The sequence below is a fragment of the Typopeltis vanoorti genome, chromosome 1, assembly GCF_054136105.1.
Source record: "Typopeltis vanoorti isolate ZY-2024b chromosome 1, IOZ_Tvanoo_1.0, whole genome shotgun sequence".
Classification (NCBI taxonomy): Eukaryota; Metazoa; Arthropoda; class Arachnida; order Uropygi; family Thelyphonidae; genus Typopeltis; species Typopeltis vanoorti.
The window spans coordinates 37,994,718-38,021,624 of record NC_143549.1 but is presented as its reverse complement, the minus strand read 5'-3'; positions in this window follow the sequence as shown (position 1 = coordinate 38,021,624).

Genomic DNA, 26,907 nt, shown 5'->3' with positions numbered 1-26,907 from the left:
CATTACATATATTTATGTTCCATGTTTACGGAACACATTTTTTTAAAAAAATATACTTTCACCAGTCCTCTGAATTAGATAATTGTTTTCATTTATCAAAATAAAAATTATCTGGTAAATGTAATACTTCTTGAATAAAGTGCGATTTCATGGCGTCCTTTTTTTTTTTTTTTTTAAAGAACATGATCACGTACCTTTCCATAACTTGAGATGATGTTGGCTAGAACTGGAAAAATAAAGTTGCCTTTTATGTTATCGAGTCTCGTTAGTTATGCTTACGTATATTGTATAATTATGTCCAAGGTAATCAGATGTTATAAGACAATCACTCCCTAAATAATCCCTCATTACTTTAAGTAAGATAATGAAGGATTGTTTAGGGAAATCATTCTTAGAACCATTATTAGAAACGGGCGTGCTCGGAGTTGATCACGAACGAGGAAGAATAATGCTCCGAAACTTTATTTAACAGTATTACTAGATGTTTGGACAGATCATTGGTCTGCGAATTCACACTTTCGATCACTGGAAGTAGAGAGTTGTTAAAGTTTTGGAGCATTTTTCACCGTCTTTCATGATCAACTTTGAGCACTAGGGCCAACAGAATTAAGAATCGAGTTCTTAATTCTGCTCATCCTAATGAGAAAGATTCTATCACTCATCTAGTGATCTGATCTGGAAAATCAGAAAATACTTTTACTTTAGCTGTCCAGCTTTGGTGTTCACGAGATCATGACCGTGTGAACGTGCCCAACGATACTATTGGCATCCAGAACGGCTTCAATATATATATATATATTTCTGCGGGTTTAATGAATGCTAATTCAATCTATTATTATGAAAATTAGTAACTACAGCTCAGCCACTTTCATTTTCATAGCACCGAGTGCGTTCTCAGGCCGGTTTTTTTGCCGAAGTGGTTTAGTTTATGTGGGGAGAAAGAAAAAAGCAATTTATTTCTACGGCGGAGTTGCTAAATCATCTTCTGTTACAAAGACTATAAATGGTTGTGCATTTATGTGAAGACGGGATTGTTTGTTACGTAACTGGGATGCAGTGGTACACACTCGTGTGCATCAAATGCGATATTTCATCTCTCGTGTTAACAAAGATGTCGTCTTTATTTAGAGTCCGAACGAATGGTTTTCGAAATGCACATGCGCAGAACTCAGTAGGAAAACAAACGTCCACTTGGCTGAGAGCAAAAAAATAGAGTCGAGGCGTACACAAAGAAGGAAAGGAGACGAGATGGGATGCGTTCTAGTTTAAGACGCTGAGACCAAGAAGAGTCACTTATCTTACGTTTGTCGGATGCTCGTTTTCTTTTCTTTTTTTTGAGGGAGGAAAAAAAAGAATCGAACCCGGGTGTTCTTCAATTGCAGTGTGCATGTCGCATCTTGTCTGCGAGACTGGTGATTTAAATGTGGACCCGTTTCTAGGCGAGCGGGGATTTAATACGGAGTGAGGAGTAACCGGCTTACGGCGGACAATCTTATTACAGGTTGCAAATAACCGCAGCTGTGGCAAGCAAGACCGATAATAATAATAATAATAATAATAATAATAATAATAATAATAATAATAATAACACAATTGTGTGTGTGTGTGTGCGCTATTTTATATACTTAAATTTAACTATGTAATTATGCATAAATTGTAAAATCTAATTATCTTAATAATTAATACTATCTAATAATACATATCTACTGTATAGACGTGTAAATATGAGTGACTCCTTACTCTACCCTCGACACGCATGTTTTTCTTTTTCTTTTTTTTTCCCCCCAGCCAGAACGTATTGCTCAGCTCACTAATCGTAGTTCAGAGCAGTATTTCTCTGAAGGTAGATTTTTAAACTAAGGATTCTGATAAAAGTTGTTTGACTGAATTTCTTCCTTCTTAAGATAAATATTAATCTAATAATTGGATTTTTCTGTTTTGTTTCCGGCTAGATGAAGAACCCACAGCAGTTAAGAAAAAAATAGCGGAAGGATTTCAAAATAAGTTCCGACTAAGTTTTTTTATTTTATTTTGTTTTATTTTGATGATATCCGAAGTAGACGGATTAGATTACGACTACAAAAGTGCAATGCAGTGGATTAAGCTAGAATGGGTTCGGCCACCCAGGATTTGTCTGCTGCAATGTATTGAATAAATTTATATTAATGCTGATATAAATTAACGTTCTTTTATATTAATCTTAACTAATTCGAATTCTATTCTCACCTGTATCAAGACATGAAATATCGGTTTGCACCTTCTTCTGACAGAAAGCACTGTCAGAAGAAGGCAAATGAATTTGATTGGACGAGACTGCGCTCTTGTTAAAACCTTACATTGAAAAGGCTTCTTCTTTGCTGTGATGCTAACTTTTCCATCAAAGTTTCTTGTTGAATTCTGTGGCATCTTTTTTGCATTTTCTTTCTTTTTTGTGATTTCTCTTCGTACAATTTCTCCTTTCTCTTCTTGCTGTTCTACCTGTCATCTTTTCCCGTGGTGCAATTGGAGATTATCCTTTACGTGAATCTGAGAATAATCTCAAACCGTAGCCACATTTCGAATCCATTACTGTTTGTTGTCACATATTCTGGCGCCAACCTCAACCGCATCAATATTCTACATCCTCACGAAATCCCTCATCATCCTCCATTGTCATTTTTCAGCCCCATGAATGTCTTTAAATTCTCCAACATCATTCCTCTTCCTCATCAACATTAGTTTCCTGATTATTCTCTGATCATTCTTCAGTGTTTCGTCATCACCATTTCTCAGCCTCATTTTCCATCATTTTTTCTTATGAATTTACCTGCATTCGTCATTTTTAATTTGCCTTAAAAGTTTTTTCAACCTTCGTCTAATTCTGTTTTTCAGCACTTCTTATTTATTCGGTTATCATTCTTGTATTAGCGCGTGAGCAGCGTGCTCACTTTCACTGTGAATTCCCATTCAATGGGAATATACAACAATAAATAACAAGTATTCAATCCCATTGCAGATTGAATGCTTGTTAGATGATAAACGCATTTCATTGTTCGGTATGCGATCCCCCCCCACCCACTGAGGTCTGAATGTGTAACAGGTTTTTCAACTTTCTAAGTGTTATTCAAGTAGAAAAAAATTCTCGTAGATTTTTGCCATCATTCATACTTCGATTACTTTGTACTTTCTTGTTATTTCGCTCTGCAAGACAGGGACGAGAAAGTTCAGTGTGGGTAAGAAAGAATCGTAGTAATTTCATTATTGGTCCAGAAATTCTCTGCTTCTGTGGAAAATCAATTACATTTTCATCGAACATTCCAAGTGTTTCTAGAACTAGAAGGTTCATATAATATCGCGCGCGCAAATAAGCTGGAATCTTTCTCCCTGGATCTTATTTAGAACAACATTTCATGTTATAGAATAATACGAAATGACTCCGAAGTGCGGTTCAGTGACATTCTTCGGTTTGAAAGAACTGGGTTCGGATTCCAATCTAGAACGAGAGGAGAAACTTTTATAAAGGCTCTTCGACTAAAGATGAGCTATCCGATCTCATACAAAGGCGGCATAGTTTTTCCTCCCGCAAACTCATTTCCTTCTACACCCCCCCCCTAAAAAAAACAGACTTAAAACGTGCATAAGATAAAAAAAAAATTGGTTTTACAGCTCGAGTTGCATCCTCTTGTAATTCGAAGTAACCAGTCCAAAGAAATCGTTAAAGAATCCGAATTAAAAAAAAAACTTCAGAATCATAGTTCAAAAGTTTGAGTTAAGAGAAGATTCTTGCGAAGACGTTTGCGAAGATAGCAAGGAATCGATTACTTCTGAACAGTTTTGACGAGTTCCTGATAAGGGGAACACGCGCACACACATTTAAGATGATTTTTTGTTTTTGAGTTCCACGCGTGTCAGTTACACTGCCTTATGCATCAACGTAGCGCTATCAACTTGAGTTATAGCCAGTCAGAAATTCATAATAAGTCGAACCCGTTACATCTGAAGTGTGGGGGAGCGAAATTTGATTTCGAAAAGTGCAAAAGTGAAGTTTGATTTTTTTTCCACAATATTATTAATTTTTTAATAATGCCTTTAAATTTATCGGATTTAAAATTAATTGTGCAGTCGATTTTACTTTCTAATTTGAATTTAACTATTAAGTGAGTTTGCTGTCAATAAATTTTCCATCCAGGAAAATTTTGGCTCAGTTTTGTCTCACTGCTCTGATACCGTTACGCAATTCGAGCCCCTGTAGATATATCTTCCTCGCACGACACCTAAACAATGCAATAGAAATAATACAGTTGGTAATTTGTGCAGCTAAATGGAACATTAAAAAAAATTGAATAAATAGACAAAAGGATGGATGTTGCACGCTTCGACAACTCTATTGATAGAAAAACGAAGTACTTTCTCCCTTTTATTTGCGAATGTTTTGATTTTAAGAAAAAAACTGTTTGCATTTCTAAATTCGTTCGGCGAAGCATCATTAGCATTAATTTCTTAGTAATGCCGAAACACATTAAAGGATCGTTTAAGAAGAGCGAGTGTACTTGTAAATTGTGGACCATTAACAGTCCAACTGCCACTTTCAAGAATAACAACAACAAAAAAAAGACGTGTGCCCTTTTATGCTTACACGTCTTCAAAACTGTACATTTTAACGGCACAAAGCATTCATTAACCTCTTCTCTTCATTAGGAATTCTATAAATGCTCGCGAATTTAATAAATTCCAAACTTGGAAAATTATAATGAGACACGCGCTCAACAAGGACATTTGTTGTATCGTTAAAAATACAAGAAACTAATCGCAGAGTGTAATGGAAAGGCTAACAATTAGTTTTCCGTTGTGCCGAAGGCTTTGACAGCTAGCGACCTCTACTGGAATAGAATTCCAATCAGATACATGCATTAATTCCATTAGAAACAAATTGCGATAGTACACTATATGAGGGAGACACGGTGGGAACAGCAATGAAAAGCAATGGTAAAGGAAATATCGAGTGAGTATCTGTAACAACATGATAACTTTAATGGCAGAGCGCTGTGTTTTATAAAATGATTAATATTATTAAGATGACAAGGAAAATGGGGAGTTTTTTTTATGTCAGGTTAATAAATATATATAAATAAAAGACAGAGTGTCGAACGAAGCCGTGGAATAGTAATTAGATAGAAACAATAAATTTAATTTTAAAAATTTTAAATGCATTTTGAATGAGTTGCTTTTAGCTTTTCAGAAATAAAATAAATTTTTTATTATATTTTATTCTAAACTTAGAATGAAATATAAAGAAAAAATAAGAATATGAAAAACTTTGCAGATGGTAACTTTAATTGCCTGCCAGTGTAAAGTCATTTCTGACTAAGCGGTTCGCTTTGATGTTATATATAAAATAGTAGTTGCAGTGTAAAATTAAGTCCTTGATAAATAACCCTCATCTGTTTAATAAATTTCTCACTCAGAGTAGCAAAAAAACCCCGCTCATCTTCAGTTTATCAAATTGATCTAGACTCTAAATCAATTTGATATCTGATCAAATTTAATATTTGATCAATGTGTTACACTCTACATTCTAGAGTGTAACACAACGCCATTTCTTTCCCCTGTAAATCCATCTTTCCTGCAACACAGGATCATCATGTGCAACTATATTATTATTATTATTATTATTATTATTATTATTATTATGTGACACCTCCAGGGTCACATAATAATTTTTTTATATATATAATAAGTTTTTATACTTCAACGCTAAGCTTTGATAGAGGAATCGATTTCTTTTTATCTTTTAGTGGTCAGAAGATATAACAGCAATAGTGCGCATGATCAGTGTCGAGGACGTAGTGATAGTATTTTTGTTTTTAAATGACCTTTAATCAACTCTCAATATTTGTTTTCTTCTTGGCATCTTATATACCGAGAGAAGCCTCGCAAATGAGAGAGGAGATCATCTCGACAAGAGGCGTTACGCGGAGAAACCTCTGATGTCTGGAGCATGCCAGGTTTTCCATTAATGGAATCTTACCAAAGCAGCTTGATACCTTTTCGAAAACATAAAGATACAAAAACAGTAAGTTCATTTCATATACTACATAAATATAGTTAATTTTTTTGTTTTAATACTTGAGTTTGCATTTCATATCCTTCAGTCTATACATTTGATAGTGACTCCACTCGTGCTAAAGAATATTCGTAATATTCAAATGAATAGTGCTGCAAAATATGCTACCTTATGCTTTGGTCACATCGTTGAAGTTATATTAAAGTCGCATGGTTACAATTCAATTCCAAACTTTTAGCGAATTGAGTAGTTTGCACTGTCTGCAAGCTTACCTTAGCCACGTCATTTCTCCGGTTCTGATAGATTTCAGTCAATCCACGAACGCATTTCTACCCGTCTATACTACAATAATGCAATATTCCAATAACGTGCTCAGCATTTCACTTCGGCGATTACTTCGTTTAAAGTGCAAATTTTGTGGTTCATTTTGGTAATTATGTGATGATCTTATTCGCTTCATAAGGAAATTGGAAATGTTGCTCCAGAGGGTGAAGCCTTACAGGTGATTAAAGTGTTAATCAGTCGCTATCCTTATTTCGTAAAGATGCTCAAAAATAATTGGACATCTCAAAAAGATTCTCAAAGAAAATTATTTACCAAGCTGAGTGACTTTTCGTGCATCAAGAAGCAAACCACGCCGCCACTTTATCGAGCATACCCCAGGTCAATCGGTATGGAAAATGCCAGTTGGTTCAAAGGACCCCGGTTTGAACACCTGAGAATATTAGAAGGGCCAAACTTCCATGAAACTCAGGGTTTTCACCCGTAAAATAGACAAACGAGTTAGAAGATCACAACCAATTAACAGACACACAATGTGGCTTCCAATAGCGTTAGTTCCATCGGTGGTAATTTTAAACGACAGTCTCCATGTCAAACCACCCATTTTGCAAGTCAGTCCTTTCTTAAATCAGCAGAGTCCTTGTAAGATTCCTTTTAGTTAAAAAAATCTGGATTCAAATCCCGTCTAAGATACCAAGAATCATCATAACCTTTTCAACGGTAGATAAATCAACAGTCTGTTATGGAGTTGTTGGATTTGCACCTCATGGATGTTTCATTCAAACAGAGACAAACCAGCCAGGTTTGTCTGTCACACACACACACACACACAACCTACTGGTGTTTCATTGTCATTCTTGCTTCGACCGTAATTGTAAACAACTCAACTCATAAAGATGGGTTTCATTAATCATAATTATCACCGACGTTTAGTTAGCAAGCCTTCTTTCCAGTTCCCAACGTAATCGATGATTACACATTATCGGCATTTCATTCAGAAGACAGCAATTAATGAGAGAAGTGACTTTGTATTTGAGAGAAAGGTAAGGTTTCTATTTCGTTTTAGGTTTTAATTCCTCCCATTAAATATCATTTCATTTATAATCTGTTTAATTAGGTAATAGTATAATATTCAGCATATTGAAAATAAACGATCAATTTAGCATCAGTAGAATCTCTAGGTATAGAAGCACACTTCAAACCCAAAAAGGACAATAGTCATTAATTGTAGATGTTTGAATATCAACTCAATCGCATCACGATGGCGTTTGCAATATTGCAGAAAATGCAATTCTGATTCTTTAATTTTAACAGTCCAAAGATCAAAAGACAAAATATTCAGTTGCAGTTTATGTAACAGATCATGTGATTTTAGATAGATAGAGGGATAGCAAATGTACAAGATTTAATACACTCTCCCAGTCTGCTATTGGCTTCTTTTCGATTGGCTGAGAAAACTAAAACGAACACAACGTCCACCCTTTCTCTTTCCACCGTTTCTTCGATATAAAAATAAAATAAAATGAAATCCGGTTTGTTCTTATCATTCTGCAACGGTTTGAGACTAGCACTATAAAATAAAAGGAAAATATAAAATTCCAATTTATTTATAGAAGTAACTAATTTTATTAAATATTTTATTTATTGACTTTGATAAAATATTTTAAAAGGTGTTTTATTTACTTTACAAAAATTATTAAAATTCTTATTCAATTGAAATATCTAAAACAATACTTAATATATTTTTACATTTAACGTGATATTTCATTAATAATTTACTACAATAATAATTAATATTGATTATAAAATATCATTATATTGAACTTCTTTCGTTTTATAACAACATAAGAATAGCTGACATGGCTGCTTCTACTTACATCAGAAATAAACAAACTAATAATAATAATGAGAAATTTTGTTCTTACTCTATTGAAATACTAGTCATCCTAGTTTAAGAAATCCCAGATTTTCATAAGGCATAAGGGATTTTATAATTAGTCTACACACACACACACACACACACACACACACACACACACACACACACACACACACACACACACACACACACACACACACACACACACACACACACACACACACACACACAGTTAGAAATAACTTCTACATCTAACCAGATGTCAGAATATTTATAGCTGATTGCTTATATGACACCGATTATAATTTTCAAATCCAAAAGCACTTGGGGTAAATTAATTGAATTGCGACCCACTTTGGATCCGATGGGTATCAAGGAATTCTTTTGATTGGATTATCACTATCTTGAAAAACGGAACCACTGCACCAAACATAATCACGATATCTCTATGAATAATGACATCACAGTGCTTACTTATTTATAAAAAAATCTGAACAGTTTGAGAATTTCGAAGATGTGTTGCTATTGAACAAGGCGTTGAAAAACATTTCTTCGGTTGGAGGCAAGTTCGGGAGAAGAGAAATAACATCACGTACTGCATTAACTGTTGGGCTGCAGAAAAGAAGGATATATTTGAAAATGTTTTTTTTATTCAAGAGTTGTCGAATGTAAAATATTTTTATACTTCGTCTTTCTCCACCAGGAGTCAGTAATCCTACACAAAAAAGAACGTCTTTGAGGCAGTTTATGAGAAATCAAAATGATAAGAACTCTTGTCCAGCCTTAGAATCCTCTATATGAGCATCTCAAGAATATTATGAAGAAACACTGTAGAAATTGAAAAGTTACTTGAGGTTTGATATTCAAGGCTATCATCTTCATAAAACTCTGATGATGAATATGCAGTCACATGATCGTCCATTGAGCACTGTTCACATAGGTCTGTTGGGGGGGGAGTTCAAATTTAAATGTAAACATTCGATGTACTCAGTTGCCTTTCACCTAGATTAGAAAATTAATTTTGATTAGAAGATTAATTCACAGCTTCTGATCCCATGATCAAAAGCCATCTATTTGCATGGTTAGCAGACTCCACATTAGAAGTGTATCACTGCAGTGCATAGCAAGTCCGTTCTCTCTTTGAAGTCGTCTTCTACTTGTGTTGCTATGAAATAAAATTTTGGATTTTTATAACCATTTCAAGTATAGACGCATCATTTTACCGATAACTCGTGTTATAATTTGCATTTTCAATGTTTCGTTTAGATAGAGGGATGTTTTATGTTCGTTTCAACCTACAGCACACTTGCAACCAATTGGAGAACATCACTCGATAAATTAAAGCGTCACTATATTTTATTCTTGGATTTCGAGACAAACCATTCACTAATCCTCTCAGTAATATTTTAAGGATTGCGAAAACCTTCCTATTTCTGAACTCTGCTCGGTCATCCAATTTGTACTTGGGATTAACAGAGAACCTGTTGAGAGGCGCTTAACTGCGTAGTAGTCAATAGATGAGCATGTCAGATCACTTTGACGAAGATACCCGCGGATGCTACTGCTAGGAAGTGTTCTCCCAGTGTCTAAGATTTCTAAAACCTTAGTGTTAAATCAGCATCTGAAAGGTTTGGTAATTTGGGGAAGACTTTTTTTTTGTTGCGCAGCGCCAACTGTCCTACTACAGTTTTCAATATTTCATTTGATTAAAATAAAATTAGAGAATGGGGGAGGCGAAATAAATTGTAATAACAGGACTCGGTTTGACCCGTTTAGCTTTGACTAAAAGGCTGTTGTTGGACTTTTCACTCTTAAAAGGGAGAAAAAACTCTAAATAATTAAAAGATATGAAACTGAAAAAGAAGGCTGATTATGAAAAACATCAAAGGACTTAGTTCATAAATGCAATACAATTGAAGAGGGCTGATATAAACAGTGGAGTGAGACGAGCTTCAGGATATATTAATTTGATAAAAAGAAATAAACAGTATTAAAATACGATGCTGATATTTGTTTTATGTTATGATTACTCTAAAATTTCAAATTCTAATTTTTAATTAAATACTTCGAAATTAATTTATTTTCAAATTTTAATTTTAATAGAAGAAATGAGCGAAAGCGGGTTTAAACCCGTTTGACTATATATTCTGAAGATCATCTACAACCAGTGCCTTAAATTTTGATCTCCATACTCTCCTCCAATGGGTCGAGGCTCTTCAGTGTCACGAAAACACAATCTTGCCTTTTTCTCGCAAAAGGGTTCCTCTATCCTCAGTAATAAACAAATCACTAGAGAAGATCAAATCTCTTTACAGCTGCCCAGCACCCCTTTACTATGAAACAGCGAACGTACCGATCCTGCTTCCATTCATCCTCTTTTGTTGTGTCCACCTTACTCTCCCCTGGAACATCCTTCCTCAAGAAAGTATTCGCAAACAACTAAAAATATGCAACTGTTCAAAAAAAAAAAATCAATAAACTTCTCATTCCTCACCGGTACCCAACACCCATGCACTGATGTGCCTATAGGTCCCTCTTCAGCTGAAAAGTCCTCATAAATATTATAAATGGGATGAAAATTCACCTCTTTCAAACGGAGGGATAGCATTAATAAGGTACGAATTCCGAAAGATTAAGGATTGCCTATCACGTGACATGTACACCTGTTGTACCTGATAACAGCATTTTCCGAACGCCTAAAAAATATGTGAAAATACTCGGTGGTTGCATTTTTTTAAAACCTGTCTTAATGATATTTTAATGTTATAAGCTTGCATTTTACTTCAGTACACATAAAGCTCAGGCTAGCCCGTATATATGTTTATCACTCTAATATTACAATCAGTTGCAGGAATTCTTTGCCATTTCTAATTGAATCGTGTTAAATCGCAAAGAAAAACAAGACCAATAATTATTCATCGCAGTTTGTAGAACGAACAGATTGAAATTCAAGTTTCTCTGTTTAGCTTCCTAGCATTTATGCTATTGTTGCAAACGTCCTATCGTAGTGATTCTATAAACTAAATGTTAAAATATTTCTGTGACTTAGCTCTTTGAGAGTTCTTCTTTTTATTAATATTACTGAGGCCTTTTGCGACAGAAATACATAATCTAATTCATTACAGCAAACTTTTGAAATGTTCATAATTAACAAAATACAAAACTACTTATTAGTACATTATATTAAATGTTTTTTTTTCCAAGACAGAAACAGGCGTGTTCACTTCCAGAGGTGGAGTGTACATGGAAAATGTAATAAATAAGATGCATAATATAAGTAATTTTTTTTTTGTTACGGAAATAAAGCACCGATTTTCAGTTAATGCAAATGACTTCTTTTAGTGTTACTCCATCACATTCGTTTTTCCCTTTATAAATAAGAAAATAGAATGGCCAATATATTAAGCAATCTTATTTGCAGATTCCAAGTCGGCCATGTTTCACTGTCTTTTGATGAAAGAGGGAGATGATTTTTTTTTTTTTTTTTTTTTTTTTTGCCCGGTGTGAAAACACCGTCCAGCTTATTGTAGAGCTGAATTCACTTAAAAAAAAAAAAAAAAAAAAAGAGTTCTGTGTTTGAACGCTAGTGCAGAGATTGCGGACTATGGAAGAATAAATCAAAATACAAAAGATAACTAAAATTGAGGACAATGAGAAAATATTCGCTTTTAATTCTCTCTACCTTACTCCTTTCTGGTAATGTCTTATAGATGCACAGATTAAAAAATAAATAAAATGCGTGTTAAATATATTTTTTTCAATTTAAAATTTCTAAGTAGAGCTCAATATTTTAATATTGTATAACACTTTTATAAAGTTTTAATTTTCTATTTATAATCAATAAAATTATTATAATATTAAAAATATTAATTTTAATAATTCATCATTACATACTAAAATATATAGAATGAAATCCTCTTTGGCTGGATGGAATTGAATAAATTTCAGGATTTACAATGTGCACAAGAAGATATCCAAGTGATTTGGTATCGGTTTCCAGCACATCATTTTATTGACAAAATATAATCAATCACTCTCAGACTTTCACAAATGCTGCTACTCTATACAGCAATTGCAACTCTGCCATAACCATCAATGGTTCTCGCAAAAAAACAATCGAAATGAAAAATTCAAATCTGAAGTCTTCCAAAGTCTACTGTACGAATACGGCATTCTAAGCGAAATGGGTGGTTAATGGAATGGATACAAAATGCACTAATTTTTGTTCATGACTATCCTTCTTGGGGTTTTTAAATAGGAAGTCACGGTCAGCCAGGTTTATAAATAAATAGAATATATACACCTCAAAAAGGGGGGGGGAGTAACTGAGGCTATCTGGGTAATAGGTAATAAAATAATCTGAAAAAAAATTATTTTAATGTACAATAGAAATGGACAATAAAAACACCATCGTAAGAGAAAGAAATGTGGCTTCATTCTGCCATGATTTAAATAATGCTAGTGGAACAAAAGCTGTATTTTACTAAATTGTCTGCATAACTAAGATAAGAAATGGTGTAACACATCGGTGGTGTTTTATACTTTATTTTTCTGAGAAAAAAAAGTCTGTTATCTTCTTTTAAAACTATTAATGAAAAACAACAAGATGGATCAAGCTGTAAATGCAATAAAAAATCATTTATCACAGTTGCATTTCCCATGGAACAAACCATGTTTTACTTTTCATTTAGTCAAAAACTCAATTTTTAAAGCTTTTCCGTGTACACCACGTTGAAAAAAAATGTCGGACTCAATAGTTTCCAAACATTATTTTCGAAACTCTGAAAATGTCATTGGTGTAATTCGTAAGGGGTCAAATAAAGGTGTGTATGTGTGGGCGTGTTTGTGAAAATTAGATCATAGAGACGTTTCGGATATAAAATCATAAGCGAATCTTATCTTGTTAAAGCAAGTCCTGCTTATCAAAGTCAGTTACTTGATGTGATTCTGTTTCCAAGAAACGGAATGCTGAACTAAGTCCTGTTTTATTTCGGAGTTTGTTTGGTTTCGTGATCAGTTTAATTAATAAGAGTTAAAAACAGCAAAAACGATCCCACACACACACCCAAGGAAACTCACTTGTCACGCACAAATCAAAAGTGTGGGGTTTGCATTTGCAGATGGTTTTAAACAGGGAGTGGGGGTGATGGGGGTGTAAAAATTACGAGCCAAGGTCTGTTTGCGTCAGGTGGACGAAGAGGATATTTCAGGGGGGGGGGATATCAGCCGCAACCTAACAGTGTAAAATGCATAATTTGTTAATCACGGAAGCGAAAAACGAAAGGTCGTTGATAATTCAGGAGGGAATAAACGCAGAAAGAAAATAAGGACCTCGAAATGCCAGTTAAGCTCGCTATGAATTCTTCCACAGAGCCTAGAAAGAATGCAAAACTGCAAACTGAAGTATTCGTTTAATTTGTAGACACTTTGCTAGCGCGCGCACCCACGCGCCCACAAAGAGAGAGAGAGAGAGAGAGAGAGAGAGAGAGAGAGAGAGAGAGGGCAGACTTCTCAATTTATGCAGCTGCAGTATCCTCAAATATGAAGTGAAATCCAATTGAATTTTACTGGTATCGACTGCGAGCTTCTCCTACGAACCGATTTTCAGCATGAACAACGTTGCCTTTTCCAGTCATTAGTGACAATTTCTTTTAGAGTTCTTTCTCCGAATCATTTCGCAAATTAACAAATATTTCTAGATAAATTCAAGAAACCTAAACCAATTCCTAAGCATTTTTCGTCTGTTTATGATTTTAACTGCGACATACTCTCCCTCGTAATAACCCTTTTATTCATCGCTAAAGCGGTTCTGTCTTCGTGAATTAAGTCGGTCAGTTAATTACAAGAGAAAGTGTAAAATAAATCCCGTACTTCCTTGCTCCTAACGAAAATCTCATTTCATTATTTACTTAGGAACTTTATTTATTTTTTAAAAAAATGGCGACGAACTCAACCTAAACGGATTATTAAAGACACAATTTCGAAGGCAAAAAAAATTCACATTTCATCTATTTATAATTAACATATGTATTTCCTAAATAGGTGTATTTAATTTTATATTGTATTTTTCTAAATATAAAAAAGAAATAATAATTTATAACCCCAAAAAAAATACATTTTATTTTTTTTTTATTTTACTAGCATTTCTGTTTATTATTCTTTCTCTAATTGATCGTAAACCTTAAGAACTTTCAAATTTGTGTTGCCTTCTTAGAAATATCCTTTTAGTAATAGTTTAAAGCGCTATTGGAGATTGATTACCACAGTGCTAATTCAAATGACAGACACATATCTCGGAATGCCTTTCATCTTTCTTATTTCAGATCTGTCGGTCTCGCGAGACAAGGTTTAAATTCTGAAAACTAAGCATCGTTGTGTCTGGTTTGTTTTAATTCCCTACATATGGGTTTGCCAGTCACCATTTGATTCTGTAGATAAATAAATACGCATATAAAGGACCTTAATGCACACACACACACACACACACACACATACACAGATATGAATGCAACATTGCGCATATTTCTTTCAGGTAATATATTAAACAAATGTCTCTCTCATTCTCTCTTTTTTAAGATATGCTGTCATTAAAAAATCAATTCTATTGATTAATTGTTTAAAATTAAACGAATTATTTACATTCTATGGTTTAATATGAATTCGCTAATTCATTGTCACTTTTTAATACAATTTCCTATCATTAATAATTCCCTATCATCAAAAACAACGTTACTGATTAGATGGGTGAAGCAAACTTGCTTTTCTTGTTCCCCTTTGTCTGAGTAAGGAAATTGTGAATGGGATGTTGATGAGCTTTACGCTCGCTCCTTACGGGCAATTTGGTTAGATGTGTTCAGTAGAAGTAGTAGTGATTTGGATCTTTTGTGTTTGCAGTAGACTGCTTCATCATAATCGGAGGCCTGTTTGATTAGTGGGTTTGGGTGCGTGCTCGCCTTGTCGAAGAACTTTTCAGCTAAATCGCCAAGAAGGGAGAAGATGAATGGCATTTTGGTCTCTCGTTGGATCTGTGTGTTTCTAATAAACCATGGTGCGTCTAGGATCATCCGCAAGCATTTGTTTTGTATCCTCTGCAGGCTCAGGATATTTGATTTAGAGGGATGGCTCCACGCTGGGGAGGCGTAATAATCAGAGGACGAATAACCATCATTTATATCAGTAGTTTGTTTGATACGTGGAGTTTACTTCTTCGGTTGATCAAAGGGTAAAGCTGAGCTATAACTCTGGACACCTTACAGCAAATAAATTTGATGCGGCTGGTGAATCGGAGTTTTTCGTCAAGTTGTACCACCAGATATTTAGTTTCTTTCTGCCATGAAATATTTTTTCCAAAGAATGGGATATAATCAATGATGGGATCTTTCGTTCTATAGAAAAATATGGCTGAGCGCTTGAGGGGGTTGATCTGGATCCTCCAATCGGAGAACCATTTCGCCAGGGAAGAGATGCTGTCCTGGAGTCACCGGATTGCCTGCTTGGGGGCTGAGAGATCTGGCCAATAATGCAGTATCATCATTAGCATATAGGGCTGTGATGCTTGACCTTGGATTTTACGGGATGTCTGCCACATAGACTGAGAACAATACAGAGGCCAGTAAAGAGCCTGAGGAACACCTGCTAGAATTTTCCGTCTGGATGATACAATTCCGTATGTCGGATAGATATTTACCTGCACATATCTATCCGACAGATATGATTTGATCAGCCATACTACTAAGTTTATCGGTATGTTGGCTTTTATCAGTTTGAAGAGAAGGCCTTGGTGCCATACCCTATCAAAAGCCTTGCTAGATCCAAAAACATTGCGGCAGTGTAAAGGTTCCAGTTGAAACCCTGTATGATGTGTTCCACAACTCTCCCTTCAGAAGCCAAGCTGTTCATTAGGAATAATTCTTAGCTTTAATGTGGTTTCTAGTAATCTCGAGAGAATTACTTTTTCAGCAATTTACACGGTTGGTCAGCAGAATGAGCGGTCTGTAACTTTCCTATCATCAAATTTTGTTCTGAGGAGCGCGAGTGTTACGAAATCTCTTCCTAGCTCTGCTATTCTCTCTGATCAGGTCCATAATATCCTAGGCAAACGACCAGGCTTGGGAACAGGTTTGTGGAAGGTTGCAGATCAAGTCCGCTATGACAACTCGTTATAGCGGACTTGATCTGTTGGGTGAGGCTAGTCACTGCAGATTCCACATCTTCTGGTGTGCATATGTGAGGGACAGGTCCAATTTGATCCCTAAGTGCTTTAGACAATCTCTCCCACGATATGCCTGAATGAGAGGGAGGAGACAGGTGTTCTTGTTCTCCCAATTGTAGTAGAATTGGATTGTGATCCTATGACAACTCGTTTAGTGATTTAAGGCTGTACTGAAGTTAAATGTCTTGAAGGATAGCTATATCCAGGATGTCAGCGGTGCCAAACGTACTGAGATGAGTTGGTCCGGTAGGTCCAGCCACAACAGCATAGTTTGATCCTGTGTAGTTGGAAAGGATGCGGCCATTTTTATTGGTAGATTTACTGTTCCAGCAGGATGTTTTGCATTGAAGTCTCCAGCAATGACGACCGGTCCTTTTACTCCAAGGATGGCATCCAGATCCGAGGTCAACAATGTCTTTAATGGAGGGTTGTAAGCAGAAAAAATTTTAAGGTTTCGAATTGTGTTTGTGAGGACATTAATTCCTGTGATTTCGAGGTTGGTGGTTGTAGGGTTGGTTATTGAATGATGGTTGATATAGTTTTTGATAAGGGTGGCTGTACCTCCACCTCTATACCCAAGTCTATCGTTTCTGTAAATCTGATACCCTCTGATTTTTAGGTTGTCAGCAGGCCTCAGGTGAGTTTCATTGATTCGAAATATATCTGGGTTATATCTATTATTGAATTCCTGAATTTCTAACACTTTACGTTTGATACCGTTGGCATTCCAAGCGATAATCCTAAGCGAATCTTTTCCTATGCATCAATATGGATTGGGTTTGCTGTAAGACTGTTTTTGTAACACTTAGTAATGGAATTGAGTTGCTAAAATCCTACAGCATGTTTGCAAGAGAAGAGGTGATAATAGTTGATAGATTTAAATGTGGATTAGTCAGGTTCTGGGTTAGTACTATCTGTTTGAAGCGGGCCACAACAGCATATGTTCTCGCTTGATGTTGAAGATTCATTTTCTTAATGGGGCTCAGTTAATGATGGGCGAGCACCTGTTGTCATGGTCTCACTCTTGGAGGATTGAGGAGCCTTAACTTCAGGAACTCTCGCACTAGATGACGAGGTAGATTGATCATTTGGATCGTTCCATCTGTTTTTGGGGTGATGTATACACCCTCTATAATTAGCGGGGTGAGGACACCCACAATTAGCGCACTTATCCGGGGAGGATTTTAGCTTGGCGCAGGTGTTTGTGGGGTGATTCTCGCCACATTTTAGGCATCTGTACTGGGCTTTGCATAGCTTCTGGGCATGGCCGAATTTTTGGCATCTGTGGCACTTCCCAGAAGATGCTCTCTTTCTCAGCGGTGCTGGGTGATTTTAAGTCCGCAGATTGACTTTAAATTGTATATATCTTTGTAAATATTGTGTATCTCAACCAGAACCAGAGACGTAGGTGTCTCATTTGATCTGAACATTCTAGTGACCTTTATGGGAGGTAGATCCTGTAAGTTGAGGTCAGTAACTATTTCATCCGTGTCAATATCCTCGGAGACTCCTCGTAGGACCACTTTCAGGATCGTAGATCACCTCGTAGGATCACAATATCACACATTTTCAAGTGAAAATCAAGTGTGATATTGTGTTCCTCTTGCGTCCAGCTCCTTTGTAAGATATCCATAATCAGCCACTGTGGTGGGCTGAATTTTTATGCCCACCACAGTGGGCATAAAAATTCAGCATTTTTAGCCGATCTGTAACTTATTTGTAAGTTAGCCATGTGGTTCTTAGTGTTGTCCATCTCTGCTTTTCCCTTAGGATAATCGGTGGCACCTTTTCGTTTGGGGAAGCAGAGGGATCTGATATGGGAGCGTCCTCATCCAACCAACATCATTTGTTGGCTCAGCAGCGAGAGTTGTTCGCTTATTACGAGAGTGGATCTCTCCTTGATCAGAATGATTAGAGGTAGAGACAACTAGATTGAGTTTTTCCTCCATTTGAGGAGAGTCTTCATTTTCCTCAAAGTCGACTTCGGGTGAAGAATATAGGTTTAAGTAGCCGGGCCAATCCCGTTGAAATTTCTTGAGAAGTTTTTTAATAAAAGTGAGTGCTAGCCCTTTATCGAGTGACTCGATAATGATGTCCAAGTCGATCATGCTAGTAGGCCATGTCAGGTTGAACTTCTTTTGGAGTTTATTAACAAGCACAAGAGCTCTTTATCGAACAAATCAGTGGATACGTCTAGATCAGGAACGCTCATATCGATTTAATTGCGTATGGGCGCTAGTAGAAATCCCGCAGATCTAAAGACCTGCCAGCAGAAATTTTGTAGAATATCAAATCAAAGTCTTACCTTGATATTTCACAAAATGAAGAACGCTTACCTCTATATATATATCTATCATATCATACAGAAATCCAAAAATATATATATATATATATCTATCATATATCTATCATATCATACAGAAATCCAAAAATATCACACTAATCAAACCACGAGACTGATATCGCCCAAAACTCCTATCACCTTAAGGATTTCTATATTAGTAAATTTTTGTAATAAAAGGAAAAGGTGTTTAAGAAAATCCTTTAGAAAAACTTTTTAAATAAAAGGCTTGTTATCTTTCACGTTGTGAAATTCTAGTTATATAAATTGACTCTTCTTTTTAGTATTTATCTTAAAACTTTCTTTTCTTTTTTTTTACCATCCAATTTCCATATTGCCAGAATTTGGAAGTCTCTAATGTTCATTATGGCAGGATGATACAATACACGCCGATGGAAAGGCATTTAACTTTAAAATGAGAAATGACACAAAAAGCATTTATTTACGTCATATACACGAACAAAAATTTAGAATTTAATTTTTGTTCATGTTTTTCTAACTTTTCTGATCGCAACACAGAATATTCCAAGTCGCGACCGAGGTAATACAATGCACAGGCAACACGTGTTAAGGTGTAGTAAGAGCACTTCGCCTCCTTCTGTAAAATGTTTAACATCATGGATAGTAACGGATATTAAACTGATGACAACAGATACTACACTTTGAACTTAGCCAAAAAGGCCTGCATACGAAGAGTGTAGTATCTGTGTGTATCAGTGCTAAGCTGGTTCAGCTGAGTATAAATATTCTTAACTGAAACAAAAGCTCAGCTAAACAAAACTTTCCATACTACATAGAATAAAGCAAAATTTAAAAGGCAACAAATTAATATCAAAGAATAAAATTACTGCGATATTCTCTCTCTCTCTCTCTCTCCCTTGTAATAATATTCTTTTTGTCCGTGGCTACTAAACCATCTTTATTTTCAGGAATCCTGTCTGTACAAGAGAAAGTGTTGAGTAAAGCCCTGACTTTTATCGCTGCTAAGGGGACTGCGATCTCATTTTATTAAACGCTGTCTAACGTTCTTCTTTCTATCCAAACTGAACTTCCAAATCAGCGTTTTTTGAAGGCCAAGACGACGGACTTCAGAAAAGTCCACCTTCACGAATTTCTAGTTTTAAAGTGCACAACGAAACAAATGGCTGACGAACAGCAGGTAATTATAATTCTCAAAAGCTATGAATATATCTGATGATCAAATGTACGTATTTGGAAATGTTTGAATTCAACCACCGTTCTCTTTGTACTCATAGCATAAAGAGAACACTCATAGCAAATAATCACCAGTACGAAGTGTTTAATATGTCCTGCAGCTGCCGCTAATGTAGTGATTTGTTTTCAGATCTGTATGTTTTTTTTTTTAACTTCCCCATCGGCTTCATAATTTAGCCTTTGTTAGGTTATCGAATATTCTTGATTCCCTTACATGTTGTTAATTTTATTTTATTTTTCCAATTCTTCGTGGCAAAGTAATATATTTTGCAGTTCTGATAATTTTTATTTCTCTTTTTAAAAAATTTTTTTTGTTTTTAATATATTTATAAACAAAAGCCCATATCTTTATGGTCTTTGATTAAACTCTTCTCTGGATTGCTTTTAATTCATATTTAATTTCATTTTCATAAACGGACTCATTTATGACATTTCTTATTAACATCTCTGTCGTTCGCTCTACAGAAATTTTTAAAAAAGTGGAAATCTTGGTACTACATGCGTTCTGATATATGTCACTTTGTGTAGTCAAATGGAAAATGTTTTTTTTTTTTGCACTTGTGAAACAAAGTAGTTGGTTATACTGCGCCTTGAAGGACTGTTGTATGTCTATACACTGGCTATAATTTGTGCCTATTTTTGTTTATACTGTTTATATGGGAATGTAAGAAAATATCATTAAGGGCTGAATTTTTTCATTTCGTTACAACTTTTTCTAGTATTCTATTTTAATTACTTTGGCATTTAGTCTGTATGATATGTTCTTTCTTGAACTGTGTATAAAATATCTTGATTGTATGATGTCTGGAATGTTAAATATCCTGAAAGTAGAATATTAGACATCTGTAATTTAAAATGGAATTAATTATCTGATATATTTTTACAGTCCTGAGTAAGTTTCGTATTTGCAACACTTCAATTTATTTATAATTTACTTTGGATTGCTTAGAAGAAAAAAAAATAGGAGAGGTAAGGAGAGAAGGTGTAGGTGAGACGGAGCCTGGTCAAAACAAAAGACGTTTCTTTTTATTTTCTTTTTTTGCAACTGACTGTTTTGATAATGTGAAAAGGAAATTACTGTTTAGGCCTAACCTTACTCTTATTCATCAGGCTTCAAATTGTAGTAGATGTTCAGTTATTTTGTTTGTCCGTTATTTTTCATTTCAGCGTACTGAACCTTCACACTTTTGTTTTTCTTGTTGTAATGCTGATATGAGGTAAATTTTTAAATATTTTTATATAAATCATTTTATAAATATACTCCCTTGCGTATGGTAGCAAACGATAAGGTAAATCTAGTAAGGAAATATATTTATAAAATGATTTATATAAAAATATTTAAAAATTTGCCTCATATCAGCATTGCAATAAGAAAAACAAAAGTGTGAAAAATCAACACTCTGAAGTGAAAATCTTTATTTTTTCTAGTTTTTTTTTCTCTTCCAAGGCATCTCGTAAATTCTGTCAATACGCATTACAAAATTCTCTAATTTTGTGAAAGTTTTCATAATTGCAGGAACATCTGTTAGCCTTACGATCGGCATGCACGTAATAATACGGGGCGACAAATTATCACTAATTAAGGTAAAGATTGGTTTCTAACTTTGTGGTTTTCTGATTTTATCAAGGAAGTAAAAATGAATATTTTCAATATTCATTTTTACTTGCTTGATAATCTAGTGTGACTAGGCAAAATACTCTTCTGTTGTTAGTTTCCTTTAAAAAAATTAAAGGATTAAAATATTATGAAGGAAATACAGGGTGTTTCAAAAAGAATGACCAGATTTCAAATAATTATATTTAATAATGAAAATGTAGTACAGTTACAAAATAAATTACGAAGTATGAAGTAAGGCCTAAAGGTTATTGGTCGTCATATCGAACTCTCGGCCAAGGCCGTTCACATGGTACAAGTCGCATTCATTTGTGGTTCGTGGTTGCAGAGATATACAATTTTCAAATCGGGGCATTCTTTTTGAAACACTCTGTACTTTAATTAAATTTCAAATATTAGTTATACAACAGACTTGTAATTAATTAAGAAGGAATTAAGATATTATGAAGAAGATTTAACCTGAATATTCAAAGAATTCACTTCAGTGTTCCGTATATACCTCACAGTCTATAGGTGTGTATAAAGAAACGTAGAAATTAGCTAATAATACACGGGTGGAAACCGGTGCGGGGAGGATCTGGCTTTGAGAGGCTCCACTTGGAGGTAGGTTTTTGCCTGTTTCTGAGTGGGGCCACCGCTGAGATTATGGCTCTGCTTGGTGGTGGGGTGAGCCTGCCACTGGGTAGAGCCAATGCTGAGAAGTTCTTCTCGGTGACGGGGTGAGCCTGTCATCGAGTGGAACAACGCTGAGTTGGGCGATCTTTCGGGATCGTCTTATTTTTAGAGCCTGCTTCACCTATACATAAAGTTGAAACCGGTCTGGGTAGTGACCTTCTCTCATAATGTTGAACAGAAATACAGCTCCTAGGAGCTAAGTTCACATTATGGGTAAATATCAAGAATAGTGATCGGAGCTTGCTCCACCTTTGACACGAGTTACCTCAGCTTGCACTACCTTTAGGGTCAGTTGCTGCAGTATCCAGGTATTTGCTTACGCTTGGAATCGCCGAACTTTTATATAGTTTCTGCTATATTCGGCATGAAACTCTTTGAGTTTCTTATTCGGCTAAGAAACTATATGGGATGTAATATCCCTTAACTTAAACAAGTTATATGTCGCCGAATTGAAGCCTTTGGCTCTTCATATATATCTAATAATTTATTAGGACTCCTCATGGCAAAACTTGTAGAAGGGTTGCAAGTTCTGTTCGCTACAAACTTGATATTAACTAGGTCTGCCTACTAGCTGCTCACTGACGAAGCCGGAAGATTTTTTTTTTTTCCACGCGATCCCGGATGTCATTTGTTATTGTTGGATTTTTTTACTAATATAGTGTTTATTATTTATTTTCGTGTTGTACTAATACTAATATTTTACTTTATTTACTAACTGTACTAACTTGCTGGTAGTGCGGTCTCCGCACTACGGGATTTTCAGAGTCTCAAGACTCTTAATTTTTTTCCTTTTTACTTTATAGACGCAGAGATAAAGATGAGTAGACCAGTCTACGTCCCCCCCAGGACTAGGACACTCGGAGTGGAGATTCCAGGGTTAGAGGATCCCAGAGTTCTCACCACCGTCCTTAAGGAGATCGTAGGAGTTAATAACATCTTCTCCTTCACCACCTTTGGAGGAGGACGATTTATTTTCGTCGTCAAAAATGCGGCCACGAGAGATAAACTTTTAGAGGGCTTCACCGTCCAAGGGAAGCAGGTGATCCCAACCATGGTGGGATCACAGGTTCGGCAGATCAGAATCGACCGCTTCCCCATGGAATACATAGAGTCCGGAGACGACGTGCTCACCCAAACATTTAGCAAGTGGGGGAAAGTGAGCAACATCAAAAAGAGCGTCTCCAAGGAAGACCCCGCTTGGTACTCTGGCGAGGTAACTTTTACTATGGACATGCGGCAACCCGTGCCAAACCTTGTAAACATCGGCACGTCGCGTGTTCTTGTGAACTACCCCGGAGTACAACGGCAGTGCTTACGATGTGGCTCGATTGAACATCTGGGGAGTGACTGCCCCCGAGCCAAGTGCTTTAATTGCGTCGGCGCCGGGCACATCTCTAACCAGTGCCCTCACCCCTGCCGTAAATGCTCTGCCACGGACCATACCGTTACATCCTGTCCACTACGAACATTTGCAGAGCGGGCAGGGGCGCCAATTGAGGCACTTCCTTCACAGCCTGCCCGAGACGCTTCATCTCCAGATCCACCTACCAACAGCGGGGAGAAGAAGTTTACCCAGACCATCTTGGGTAAAATCCCGAAGCGGCAATCTGCAACAACACCAGCAGAAGGAACTGTTTCCTCCCAAGCAGCAACATCCGCTGAGGAAGCAGTCCCCCCCTCGGCAACTTCCAGTGTTCCACCACCACCACCACCATCGGAACAAGAACAATCTAAAGTCGAGGGGAGTACAGAAGAAGCTATGGATAGTGAAACAACTACAGCTATCCCCCGCTCAACAACATCCGAGGAAGCTTCTTCTGTTCACACTTCAGAGACTTCCCCTGCAGTAGCCAGCATTCCACTCCCTGCAGAACAAAAGACACAGGAGGGGGAACAAGACCTTCCACCTCCTAAAGAGCCTCCCAAAAAAAGGAAGGAAGTGGCTTCCCCAAAAGCTGACAAAAAACACCATCGAAGCCACTCCAGGAAGAGCACGGACTCCACAACATCGGAGTCCGAAATGGAGGTGGAAACCTCCTCTTACCGTTCCAGCATAAACCAAAAAATAAAGAAATTAACCGGCTCCCAGTTCAACCTGTATAACTACGAGACAGAGCGAAACAAGATCGTCAGCTTTAAAATCAAGAACACTCACCACGAGTTCGAGGTTCTCTCGAGCTCGTGCGATAAACTGGAAGCCGGTCTGCAGGAAGCGGGATATTCTACCTCCCCCCTACAGATCGACAGCTTAATTCAATACGTAAGACAGCTACGTATTAAAGATCTAGGCCGGGTATAAAAACATCAGAATGCCGCCACCTCCCTTTTGTGTTGCCTCTCTTAACATCCGAGGGCTCCGTTCACCATCTAAACAAGAGGAGGTGTGGAAGCTTATGCTAGCGCATAACATCCGGCTCTTGTTCCTGCAAGAGACACATTTCTTTCACTTCAAAGATATGCAGGAACTGAGCCATAAGTACCCCGTCCATTCATTCTGGAGTTTCGGCACAAATACCACCGCCGGGGTCGGGGTACTTATGCTAACCCCCCCTCCTCGGAGCCTTCCATAACATCCAGAGGGACACAGAAGGGAGAGTCCTTGCCGTCGACTGGAAGTACCGGGGCTGTATCACCAGATACATTAATATCTACGCCCCGGCACATGCAACATTAAGACCTGCATTCTTCCAGTCGCTCCATCCATACTTATACGGCGCCCTTCACGTCATCTTGATGGGGGACTTTAATTGTGTGGCGGACCCGGCCTACGATAAAGTAGGGGGAAACCCGAATACAGGTACTGCTGGCTACAGACAACTGGAAACCCACATCAGGAATCTCCAGTTGTCCGACATCTGGAGGGCTCAAAACCCTTACTGTCGGGATTATACTTGGACAGGCCGAGGTATCGGCACCCGAATCGACCGCTTCTACTTGTCACCATCCCTTGTCTCCAGAGCCGAGACAATAAGGCACGTTCCGATTAATTCTACCATCTCGGACCACAAATTAGTCGTGCTCAGGTACAATCCATTAGAAGCCGTAGATGTTGGTCCGGGCCCCTGGAAGTTACCACCAGACTTCCCGTCCCTGTTCTCAGCCAAGCTTAACCAACTGTGCTCCACTTGGTGCACCGCTGGCTGGGACTGGGACGCCTGGGCACGACTAAAACTTAACATCAAGAACAACATGATAAAATGGGGCCAGGAACGTGCCTTCCAACGAAGAGCTCGGCTCCGTGACCTCTACAAGGAGAGGAGCTGGTTCGTGGCTAGCCAGCGCCAAGGTTTTCCATGTCACAACGCCATCCGTGACATTAATCTCGACATCGAATCGGAGAGACAGAAGCAGGTGGAAGAAAAGAACACCAAGATCCGTCTCCACCTCCGCTCGGAAGATAGGCAATCGGCCGCTTTTTTCAACAGGCGTTACGTCAACTTCCGGCAGGAGCGTACCATCACTACCATCAAAGAAGGCGGACGTGATCACACTACAACACCTGACATCATGAACGCCTTCTGGGGGTACTACAGTCAACTCTACTCAGACAACAGTACCCCCCAGGATTACTCCTGTTGGAATATTGACTCCTTCCCTGCGCACATCCAAGCAGGGTTGGATGCACCGTTTACAGCGGCTGAAATAACATCAGCCTTCAAACAGTGCCGTACAAAGAAAGCGCCTGGACCAGACGGCTTAAGCACGGAACTCTACCGAGAGGCCTGGGATCACATCCTCCCAATTCTCGTGGCAATCTTCAACACCTTCCTTAACACCGGAAACTTGCCACGGGAATTTTTGGAATGCCATACCGTCTTCATCCCGAAGACCAACAGGGACCCATCCATCATCAAGAACTGGCGTCCCATCAGTCTGTCGAACACGGATTATAAGATCCTCGCCCGTGTTCTCAACAACAGACTGAAGATCGGGATGAGATACATCATCAAAAGCACACAAGTGTATGGTGTTCCTGGTCGATCGATGGAGTTCAATCTCATCCTCATCAGAGAAGTGCTACGTCTGGTTAACATCAAGCAGTACTCCATGGCATTGTTGACAATTGATCTCAACCGAGCGTTCGACAGCGTCCGGCATTCCTTTCTCTTTAACATCTTGGAGAAAGTCGGGGTCAGCAGTGGACTCCTGAACATCATCAGAGGAGGCTACAACAACAGCTCTACTCGTCTCCTCATCAACGGACACCTATCTGACCCCATTACCATCCAGAAAGGGGTCAAACAAGGGTGTCCCCTAAGTCCTCTGCTTTTTGCTCTAGCCCTTGAACCGTTCCTGCGGGCTGTGAACAACTCTCATGCGGTTAGAGGAATCCCACTTCCTCTCACCACGGATGATTCCAAAGTAATCGCCTACGCGGATGACGTGGTGGGCACTCTTAGGGACAACGACTCCGTACTTAACTTCTTTAACATCCTCAAGAAGTTTAAAGTGTCGGGGTTAACATCCAACCCCGACAAAACCAAGATCAAGTTGTACGGAGTCTGGGACCTGCACAACATCCCTGCAGGCCTCGTCCCTACTGCCGACCCCCTCACCATCTTGGGGGTCCCGTTTGAAGAACATCCCGTGCTTAACATCGAACGTCTCAACAACAACACCGTCGATAAACTCAAGGACTGGAAAA